We start from the raw sequence: 12,336 nt of genomic DNA, 5'->3' as shown, positions 1-12,336 counted from the left end.
TCATACTTGAATGAGATCCTTGCTGGGTACAATAATCTGGGCTGTAGGTTATTTTCTTTCATCATTTTAAGTATGTCTTGCCATTCCCTCCTGGCTTGAAGAGTTTCTATTGAAAGATCAGCTGTTATCCTTATGGGAATTCCCTTGTGTGTTATTTGTTGTTTTTCCCTTGCTGCTTTTAATATTTGTTCTTTGTGTTTGATCTTTGTTAATTTAATTAATATGTGTCTTGGGGTGTTTCTCCTTGGGTTTATCCTGTTTGGGACTCTCTGGGTTTCTTGGACTTGGGTGATTATTTCCTTCCCCATTTTAGGGAAGTTTTCAACTATTATCTCCTCAAGTATTTTCTCATGGTCTTTCTTTTTGTCTTCTTCTTCTGGGACCCCTATGATTCGAATGTTGTAACGTTTAATATTGTCCTGGAGGTCTCTGAGATTGTCCTCATTTCTTTTAATTCGTTTTTCTTTTATCCTCTCTGATTCATTTATTTCTACCATTCTATCTTCTAATTCATGAATCCTATCTTCTGCCTCTGTTATTCTACTATTTGTTACCTCCAGAGTGTTTTTAATTTCATTTATTGCATTATTCATTATATATTGACTCTTTTTTATTTCTTCTAGGTCCTTGTTAAACCTTTCTTGCATCTTCTCAATCCTTGTCTCCAGGCTATTTATCTGTGATTCCATTTTAATTTCAAGATTTTGGATCAATTTCACTATCATTATTTGGAATTCTTTATCAGGTAGATTCCCTATCTCTTCCTCTTTTGTTTGGTTTGGTGGGCATTTATCTTGTTCCTTTATCTGCTGGGTATTCCTCTGTCTCTTCATCTTGTTTAAATTGCTGAGTTTGGGAGTCCTTTCTGTATTCTGGCAGTTTGTGGAGTTCTCTTTATTGTGGCGTTTCCTCGCTGTGTGTGGGTTTGTACAGGTGGCTTGTCAAGGTTTCCTGGTTAGGGAAGCTTGTGTCGGTGTTCTGGTGGGTGGAGCTGTATTTCTTCTCTTTGTTCAGTCGCGCTGAATACCAAATCAGTTTATGAAAACAGCTTTATTTAGAATTTAGAACAAATCATCAGAAAATAAAATTTTAAAGAAGATACCATTGACAATAGCATCAAATGTAAAAACATGCTAAATATATATGTGTAGTACCTTTAATATATATTTATATATACATATATTCATATATGTAAACTGTATTAACATATTAATATAAGTATTTGCATATATATACACATAAGCTTGGGAGAAGGAAATGGCAACCCACCCCAGTACTCTTGCCTGGAGAATCTCATGGACAGAGGAGCCTGGTGGGCCATAGTCCATGGGGTCGCAGAGAGTTGGACATGACTGAAGTGAGTAAGCACGCATAGCATGCATACATAAGCTTTGCTGAAATGTATTGAGAGAGATATTAATAGATTGAAACATCATTAAAAATGTCAATTATATTCAAATTGATTTATAGATTTAATTCAGTCCCATCCAATATGCTTGTCAGATTACTTTTACAAAATTTGAAAAGTATATTCTAAAATATATTGAAGTATTAGGTTGGCCAGAAAGTTCATTCTATTTTTTCCATAACACCTTACAAACAACACCTTACATACCAAACAAACATTTTGGCCAACTTCATACAAGGAGACAGAAGATAACCAAGACACTTTTAAAGAAGAAAAATAAGTTGGAAGGGCTTTCTCTACTGTATGTTAGAATTATTTTTAAACTATGGTAAGAATGGATAGACAAATAAAGGGCAGAGAATAGACTTATTCATAATAGATACTGGATATATGACAGAGATGTCATTGTGAAAGGGAAAAATGACAGCATTACAAGAAATAATTCTTAGATAATTGGATATTCACACAGAAGGAAATTAAGATGAACTATTATTTCCTCATACATACACAACCATCAAGTTCAGGTAGTTTAAAGATTTAAAAATAAAAGGAAAAATCATAAGGATTTTTTTTAAGATAATTCTTCAGAAGTTCTAGTTAAAAATAATTCCTTAATAAGACACAAAAAGTACTATCCATAAATGAAAACTTTCAACTGCATTAATGTTAAAATTTAAGTTTGCAAAGATACTGTATTCAATACAAGTTCAGATTGGTAAAAGGTATTTGCAGTAAAAAATTACTATAAAAAAGATTTCTATATATTAATAAGAAATAAGCCATCCATTTTTAATGGGAAAATAGATTGAATAATAGTTTCAAGGGATAAGATATGATAGAGTGTCTGAAGAACTATGGACAGAGGTTCGTAATATTGTACAGGAGACAGTGATCAAAACCATTCCCAAGAAGAAGAAATGCAAAAAGGCAAAATTGTTGTCTGAGAAAGCCTTACAAATAGCTGAAAAAAGAAAAGTTAAAGGCAAAGGAGAAAAGGAAAGATATATCCATCTGAATGCAGAGTTCCAAAGAAAAGCAAGGAGACATAAGAAAGCCTTCCTCAGTGATCAATACAAAGAAATAGAGGAAAACAACAGAATGGGAAAAATATAGATACCAAAGGAATATTTCATGAAAAGATGGGCACAGTAAAGGACAAAAATGGTATGGACCTAACAGATGCAGAAGATATTAAGAAGAGGTGGCAAGAATACACAGAAGAACTGTACAAAAAAGATCTTCATGACCCAGATAACCACAATGGTGTGCTCACTCACCTAGAGCCAGACATCCTAGAATGTGAAGTCAAGTGGGCCTTAGGAAGTATCACTATGAACAAAGCTCGTGAAGGTGATGGAATTCAAGCTGAGCTATTTCAAATCCTAAAAGATGATGCTGCAAAAGTGCTGCACTCAGTATGCCAGCAAATTTGAAAACTCAGTAGTGGCCACAGAACTGGAAAAGGTCAGTTTTCATTCCAATCCCAAAGAAAGGCAATGCCAAAGAATGTTCAAACTACCACACAATTGCATTCATCTCACATGCTAGCAAAGTAATGCTCAAATTCTCCAAGCCAGGCTTTAACAGTACATGAACCAAGAACTTCCAGATGTTCTGAATTTAGAAAAGGGAGAGAAACTAGAGATCAAATTGCCAATATCCACTGGATCATAGAAAAAGCAAGAGAATTCCAAAAAACATCTACTTCCACCTCATTGACTATGCTAACGCCTTTGACTGTGTGGATCACAACAAACTGTGGAATATTCTTAGAGATGGGAATACCAGATCACCTTACCTACTTCCTAACAAATCTGTAGGCAGGTCAGGAAGCAACAGTTAGAACTGGATATGGAACAACAAACTGGTTACAAATTGAGAAAGGGGTATGTCAAGGCTGTATATTGTCACCCTGCTTATTTAACTTATATGCGGAGTACATCATGCAAAATTGCTGGACTGGATGAACCACAAGCTGGAATCAAGATTGCCGGGAGAAATATCAATAACCTCAGATATACAGATGACCCCACCGTTATGGCAGAAAGTGAAGAGGAACTAAAGAGGCTCTTGATGAAGGTGAAAGAGGAGAGTTCAAAAGCTGACTTAAAACTCAACATTCAAAAAACTAAAATTCATGGCAAATAGATGGGGAAACATGGAAGTAGTCACAGACTTTCTTTCCTTGGGTTCCCAAATCACTGCAGATGGTGACTGCAGCCATGAAATTAAAAGATGCTGGTTCCCTGGAAGAAAAGCTATGACAAACCTAGACAGCATATTAGAAAGCAGAGATATTACTTTACCGATGAAGGTCCATCTAGTCAAAGCTATTGTTTTTCCAGTAGTCATGTATGGATGTGAGAGTTGGACTATAAAGAAAGCTAAGTGCCAAAGAATTGATCCTTTTGAACTGTAGTGTTTCAGAAGACTCTTGAGAGTCCCTTTGACTGCAAAGAGAACAAACCAGCCAACTCTAAAGGAAATCAGTCCTCAATATTCATTGGAAGGACTGATGCTGAAGCTGAATCTCCAGTACTTTGGCCAACTGATGTGAAGAACTGAGTCACCGGAAAAGACCCTGTGGCTGAGAAAGATTGAAGGCAGGAGGAGAAGGGTATGACAGAGGATGAGATGCTTGGATAGCATCACCAACTCTATGAACATGAGTTTGAGCAAGCTCTAGGAGTGGTGATGGACAGGGAAGCCTGGTGTGCTGCAGTTCATGGGGTCGCAAAGAGTTAGACATGACTGAGTAACAACTGTACTGAGATTGAATAATCACTTATATAGAAAGACTTTAACTAGTCAACATACATCAAAAGCATAGTTTCATGTGTAATCAGGATAATAAATACTAAAACTACAATGAAATAGCATTACACACTCACTATCTTGGGAAAGGGTAAAATGTCTGACACTATCAACTGTTGGTGAGGATACTGAGAAAAGGAACACACTAAATATAGTTAATGAAAAGGAAAACATTTAGTATTATCTAGTAAATTAAAGATATGTATTTATGACCCAGCAATTCCACCCCAGGAATATACCGTATAGCAACTCTTACAAAAATGTGTGCCTAGATATTTGTACAGATATGTTAATAGAAACATTATTCATAATAGCTATAAACTAGAAGCAGGTCAAATGTCCATTTAGAGAAGAATGGATAAGTGAACTGTGATATATTCATAAAATAAAACATTATACAGTAGTAAAAATGAACAATTAGCTACAACTAACATTATGGATGAATCTCATACACATGAGTAAAATAAGTAAGATATGTATTTAAGATTTACATACAACATTATTCTATTCTTCTAAAACTGAAAAACAGTAAAAATTACATTATTTAGTCATTCATGCATAATTATTTTTCAGTTTTTCTACATTAGAGTATATACCACAGCCTTAAAAATCAATGACAATAAATGGAAGATAAAGAAATAAAAGTAATAGTTGCAATAACTTTTTAAGAAGGATATCTTTAAAAATAACAAATATATCAAATCACTACACTGTACACCTTAAGCTTACACATTGTTATGTTACAATTACAATTTCAATAAAGCTGGGGAAAAAACATAAATACATTAAAGAAAAAATAACATTACAAGGAAAAAAATACTCCTGGCCCACTTGAAAATAATAAAAGCACTTAATTTTTTTTAAAAGGAGAAAGAGAGCCTAATAGTACAGAAGGTAAATCAAAGGAACTATTGTTTTAAGAGAAATATAGATTTAAAAGTTAATTCAAGATCAGTATTTCCAGAGGAATTAAAGATACATGAGATTAAGGGGATGGATAACAGCATGTGATCCTTAAGAAAGCAAAAAGTCATGAAATCAGGGCAGAAAATAAGGAAAGAATGGATGCAGATAAAAGCAATTTTGTAAATGACAGGCCAACCATCTGATGGCTCCGTTTTCTCTGAGGTAGAGAGATGGGGCTCCAAAAACTAGCCTTCTTGGCAAAAGGAAGCTGACAGCACTTTTCCTCTCTACTCGTTCAGCTCACCAGGTTGAAGCTTCTTGTTGCTACAAAGCCAAGAGCAGCAGCTATGCAGATGATGCCCAGCACTGATGCCAGAGTGTCCGCCAATGCCAATGTTATGGGTATATTTGCACAGCCAAGAACTCAGGAGCTATCTCTCATAGGAGTCAAAGCTGCAGAAGATGGCTGAACTCAAAGCCCACACAGATTTTAGCTTCCCCCAGTTAAAATGATCAAGCTCATCCAATCCAACCCATGAGTTTGGGCAACAGTCTGTGCATACTTCAGTTCTTTTTTTAGGATGCATTTGCTTTAGGAAACTCTAAGAACACTGATTGTCAAAATGTAATGTGTAGTTTCTAATCCAGTAGAATATGAGGGTGGCTCAGTGGTACAGAACCTGCCTGCCAATACAGGAGAGCGGGTTCAATCCCTGGGTGGGCAAGATCCCCTGGAGAAGGAAATGACAACCAACTCCAGTATTCTTGCCTGGAAAATCCCATGGCCAGCAGAGCCTGGTGGGTTACAGTCTATGCAGTCACAAAGAGTCGGACATAAAACTTGAGCATGCACACATGCAGAACATGTGATTCTACATTGTTAACACGCTCCCAGGTGATCTCGATGTTGTTGGTCCTCAATCATACTGTGAGTAGCAAGGTCATAGGAATTTCATAATAAAAGGCCACAAGGCTCAACGTATCTATCCACATGACATTTCAAAATGAGCCTGAAATATACGCAACTTAGACATAACGACTTAGGTAAATGCAGCTTGGCTTCAAGCTGGGACATTCTTCAATGATACCTATCCAAGTGAATGATTAGCACATCTGTCAGTCAAAACCAATTGAGTATATGGATGTATCTCACTACGTGGGCTGCAGACAATTAGTGGGTATTATCTCTGCCTTTGTTGAATTTATTTTTTACTCAATGAAAGGCAGAAAGATACTCCGAAAGTACCAAAACTCTCAGGGACACTCAGACTAAAAGAGTTTTCAACTATGTACAGTCCTGTTAAACTGTACATAAGGTTTTTGGTTTTTTCTTTCTTTTCCACTTCCTGACATATTATCCAACTCCTTGGGCATGCCATGAACACATTTCATGGACTAGAAACCACAGTAATTCTGTATGTACTGGCTTCTCATATGGGTAGTTAACTAAAGGAAAAGCTATCCTGTTGATAAGCCACAGTAATATAACATAGCTATGGGGTTTATATCCTTCACTGACATGATGATTATATACAAACCTTAGTATATTTGAAAGCCACTTTCACTTATCCAAAAATACTCTTTCTCTTAAAAGGAAAAACAAGACACTTCCAAACTGAGAAGATGAACAGCTGGTGATACTCAATTTGGGATTTGTCCTACCTCATTTTGGCAAATCAAAAGGTGCTCACAAAGAATTTGAAAATTTTAATGAAAATAGACTTCTTGATAAAAGTTTTAAATTTCAAATCTAGAGAAAGAACCCAACAAGTATCCAAGGATCAACAGGGAAAGCATAAAACAACCATATTCTAGCTAAAGGCAGATTGCCCTTATATAACATGAAAATAAAAAGACAGTATAGAGATTTAGGCAAAAAGCTGTTAAACAAAGATATTCATCCAACTGCCATTTGTATGGAAATACCACAAATATTTTATATATATAAATAGATATAGATATGAGTGTTCAGTTCAGTTCAGTCACTCAGTCGTGTCAGACTCTTTGCAACCCCAGTCCTCCCTGTCCATCACCAACCCCCAGAGTTTACCCAAACCCATGTCCATCAAGTCAGTGATGCCATCCAAACCAGCTCATCCTCTGTCATCCCCTTCTCCTCCTGCCTTCAATCTTTCCCAGCAACAGGGTCTTTTCAAATTAGTCAGCTCTTTGCATCAGGTGCTAAAGTACTGGAGTTTCAGCTTCAACATCAGTCCTTCCAATGAACACCCAGGACTGATCTCCTTTAGGATGGACTGGTTGGATCTCCTTGCAGTCCAAGGGACACTCAAGAGTCTTCTCCAACACCACAGTTCAAAAGCATCAATTCTTCTGCACTCAGCTTTCTTTATAGTCCAACTCTCACATCCATACATGACAACTGGAAAAACCATAGCCTTGACTAGACGAACCTTTGTTGATAAAGTAATGTCTCTGCTTTTTAATATGCTATCTAGGTTGGTCATAACTTTCCTTCAAAGGAGTAAGCGTCTTTTAATTTCATGGCTGCAATCACCATCTGCAGTGATTTTGGAGCCCAAAAAAATAAACTCTGACACTGTTTCCACTGTTTCCTCATCTATTTGCCATGAAGTGATGGGACCAGAGGCCATGATCTTAGTTTTCTGAATGTTGAGCTTTAAGCCAACTTTTTCACTCTCCACTTTCACTTTCATCAAGAGGCTCTTTAGTTCTTCTTCACTTTCTGCCATAAGGGTGGAGTCATCTGCATATTTCTCCCAGCAATCTTGATTCTAGCTTGTGCTTCCTCCAGCCCAGCGTTTCTCATGATGTACTCTGCATATAAGTTAAACAAGCAGGGTGACAATATACAGCCTTGACAGACTCCTTTTCCTATTTGGAACCACTCTGTTTTTCCATGTCCAGTTCTAACTGTTGCTTCCTGACCTGCATATAGGTTTCTCAAGAGGCAGGTCAGGTGGTCTGGTATTCTCATCTCTTTCAGAATTTTCCACAATTTATTGTGATCCACATAGTCAAAGCCTTTGGCACAGGCAATAAAGTAGAAATTGATGTTTTTCTGGAACTCTTGCTTTTTCAATGATCCAGCAGATGTTGGCAATTTGGTCTCTGGTTCCTCTACCTTTTCTAAAACCAGCTTGAATATCTGAAAGTTCACAGTTCACATATTGCTGAGGCCTGGCTTGGAGAATTTTAAGCATTACTTTACTAGCATGTGAGATGAGTGCAATTGTGCAGTAGTTTGAGCATTGTTTGGCATTGCCTTTCTTTGGGATTGGAATGAAAACTGACCTTTTCCAGTCCTGTGGCCACTGCCAAATATTTGAAATTTCCTGGCATATTGAGTGCAGCACTTTCACAGCCTTATCTTTCAGGATTTGAAATAGCTCAAGTGGAATTCCATCAACTCCATTAGCTTTGTTTGTAGTGATGCTTCCTAAGGCCCACTTTACTTCACATTCCAGGATGTCTGGCTCTAGGTGAGAGATCACACCATCGTGATTATCTGGGTCATGAAGACCTTTTTTGTACAAATCTAAAAATACTCAACTATCTAATACTCAAATATCTATTTATACTTCCTTATATGTATATGAGTATAAGAAGTCTAATACCCAAATATCATTTCTGAGAAAATTATTGAAACATGTAGACCAGCCAATGGAAAAGTTATTCAAAATTAAACTGTTTTAATTTTGAATTAAACTCCAGAATGAAGACACTGTTTTTTTATTATGGTTTTAAAAGAATGGGCTATGATCACTAAAATGAATTAACCGCTGAGTTTAAAAGATGTAAATAAAATAGACTAATAAAAATACAAACAGAAATCCAGGTCGGAAGTTCTAAATTATTTAAACAAAAACAAAGAAATATATGGATGAGAGGGGGAAAGTTTAGAACTTTTTAAATAACTAGCTCACAACTTCAATTCATTCAACAAATGCTCTCTGAGCATCTATTACATGCCAGGTATTTTGTTAAATGCTCCCCTTACAAAGGTTTATCTACAAACTTTAAAAATTAGAGAAATTAAACTATGTTTCCTTCTGGCATCCTTTTCATTTGTTTATAAATTTGTTTTGCAGTTTAAATATTTAGTTTTATCCAAAGCAAATCTTTTTTATAAAATTAATATCAGAGGATATTTTTAAGTAGTAGTCTTATTACCTTCAAATACATAAGCAACAAAATGATGGGCAATGACTCTTTTAAAGACATAATACATACTTGTAATTTCTGGCATCAATAATACACATTCTTTTCTTTTTATTGAAGTATAGCTAATTTATGATATTAGTTTCAATTTACAACAAAAGGATTTTTAATCAAAAGTAACATCTCATCATCCCAACTTACCCCTATCTCAAGACTCTAACAGTAATAATTTTTAATTATTTCAGTTTTGTTTTTCTAGTTTTTAGTACATATTTATATATATCTATCTATATGTATATATATTCAATGCAAATGCTAATTCTCTTATTGCTTGATTCTTCAATATTTGATATTATTTGTTAAATATACTCTGTGAAAAAAGAATTTAGTTGCTTTATAGGATCTTCTAAAGTCCCATCCCCTTTTTCTTTCAGGCTTTGAGTTTTCTTCACTTGTCTTCCATCTGTGATTTCTGTTCACAGATGACAAAGTCAACATCCAGCAGTCACTCAGTCATGTTCGACTCTGTGACCCCATGGACTGTAGCCCACCAGGCTCCTCTGTCCATGGGATTTTCCAGGCAAGAATATCAGAGTGGATTGCCATTTTCTCCTCCAGGGGAACTTCTTGACCCAAGGATCAAAACCGTGTCCCCCACATCTCCTGCATTGCAAGGCAGATTGTTTACTGCTGAGTGACTGAGGAAGCCTAACACATACCATGGGTCAACAGAAATAGCTTCATTGTGAGAGCGTAGGATGCAGGCCATTTGGCCAGTGGAGAAAGATTTCCAGAAAAGGGAAATGCCAGAGTTGCCTCAACTATGAACACCAGGCATGAATGAAGTATGCCAATTTCAAGGTTCTATATATTAATCTTCAAGTCCACTGTTGTGAAGCCACATCCCACTTCTCCTTACCTTCTGAATTGCAAACCTTGGTAAACTTTCTTGGACCTCTTTCAGACAGAAAGATGCTTTCCTCCAAAGCATCTCCTACTTGTATTTAGTCTGCAACACCCACTGATGATTAAAAAAAGAAGAAAGAAAAAAACAAGACATAGAGAACTGCCTCAGCTACAGAGGAATCTACAGAGAACTTACAACTAACATTATGTATAATTGTGAAAGACTGAATTATTCAACACTTTCCCTTAGATCATGACCAAGGCAGGTATATCCGTTCTCATCACTCTTATTTGACATAATGCTGTAAGTTCTAGCCAGGGCAATAAAACCAGGAAAGAAATAAAAAGCATTCAGACTGGAAATGAAGAAGTAAAACTGTGCCTATTTGGGGATGGCATAATTGCTTCTCTAGAAAATCCCAAGGAATCTTTCCCTAAAAAACCTCCTAGTAAGTTCAGCAAGCTCGTGAAATACAAGATCAATACACAAGAATCAACTGCATTTCTATATAGTGAAAGCTAGCATGTAGAAAACAAAATTTAAAGGACAATAACATTTATAATCATTCAAAAACAATGATTTAGATGTAAGTAGATCAAAACATTAATATGACTTACAGATTAAAAACAATACACTGCTAATGGAAAAAATCAAAAAATATAAAAATAAGTTAAGAATCATGGTCATGGATTAGAAGATTTAGCAAAGTAGTGATATCCATTTTTCCCATACTGGCATTTAGGTTTACTGTAATTTCAGTCAAAATATTCTGGAGGAGGAAATTGCAACCCACTCCAATATTCTTGCCTGGAAAATCCCATGGACAGAGGAGCCTGGCTGGCTACAATCTATGGGGTCACCAAAGAGTTGGACACAACTTAGTGATTTAGCACACAACCAAAATATTAACAAGATTGTTATAGATATGGACAAGATTATTTTATAATTTATATAGAATGGTATAGGAACTAGAATAGCTAAAACAATATGACAAATAAGAATAAAGTGGTAATAATCAGTCTGCTGTTGCTGCTGCTGCTAAGTCACTTCAGTCATGTCCAACTCTGTGTGACCCCATAGATGGCAGCCCATGAGGCTCCCCCGTCCCCGGGATTCTCCAGGCAAGAACATTGGAGTGGGTTGCCATTTCCTTCTCCAATGCATGAGAGTGAAAACTGAAAGTGAAGTCTATCAGTCGTGTCCGACTCGTAGTGACCCCATGGACTGCAGCCTACCAAGCTCCTCCATCCATGGGATTTTCCAGGCAAGAGTACTGGAGTGGGTTGCCATTGCCTTCTCTGAATAATCAGTCTACTTTATTTCAATAGTTATTACAGAGTTCCAGTTACCAAGACTCCAGGGCATTGATGGAGGAATAGACACATAGATCAATGAAACAGAATAGAGAACTCATAAAATGACGCACACAAATACACCCAAATGATTTTTGACAAATGTACAAAAGTAATTTAATGGACAAAGGATGGCCTTTTCAACAAATGGTGCTGGAACAATTGGACATCAAAGGAAAAAAAAAAAAACCAGACCTCACCTTAAGTATCACCTCTTATAGAAAAGCTAATTCAAAGTAGATCACAAACCAATATAAAACTCAAAGCTAACAAAACTTTTTTAAGGAAACATAAGAGAACATCTTCAGGAGCTTCAGGACCTAGGGCTAGTTCTTAGACTTCACACCAAAATGACAATTGATAAAAGGGAAAAATTGTAAATTAGGAGTTCTTCAAAAAAAAAAAAAAAAAACACTTTGCTCTGGGAAAGAGCTTGTTAAAAAGATGAAAAAAAACAAGTTACAGAATGGGAGAAAATATCTGTAAACCACATACGTGATAATGGACTAGAATATATGAGGAAAATTCAACCAAAAAAAGCAACCAATTAGAAAACAGGCAAAAGACCAAAAGACATAGAGATACATCTCACCATGGAGAATATATAGCTAGAAAATAAGCACATGAGAAGATGTTCAACACCTTTGCTACTGCTACTGCTAAGTCGCTTCAGTCGTGTCCGACTCTGTGAGACCCCATAGATGGCAGCCCACCAGGCTCCCCCATCCCTGGGATTCTTCAGGCAAGAACACTGGAGTGGGTTGCCATTTCCTTCTCCAATGCAGGAAAGTGAAAAGTGAAAGTGAAGT

This window comes from Bison bison, unplaced genomic scaffold (genome assembly GCF_000754665.1).
Source record: "Bison bison bison isolate TAMUID 2011002044 unplaced genomic scaffold, Bison_UMD1.0 scf7180017864471, whole genome shotgun sequence".
Classification (NCBI taxonomy): domain Eukaryota; kingdom Metazoa; phylum Chordata; class Mammalia; order Artiodactyla; family Bovidae; genus Bison; species Bison bison.
Note: the sequence above shows the minus strand (reverse complement) of the source record.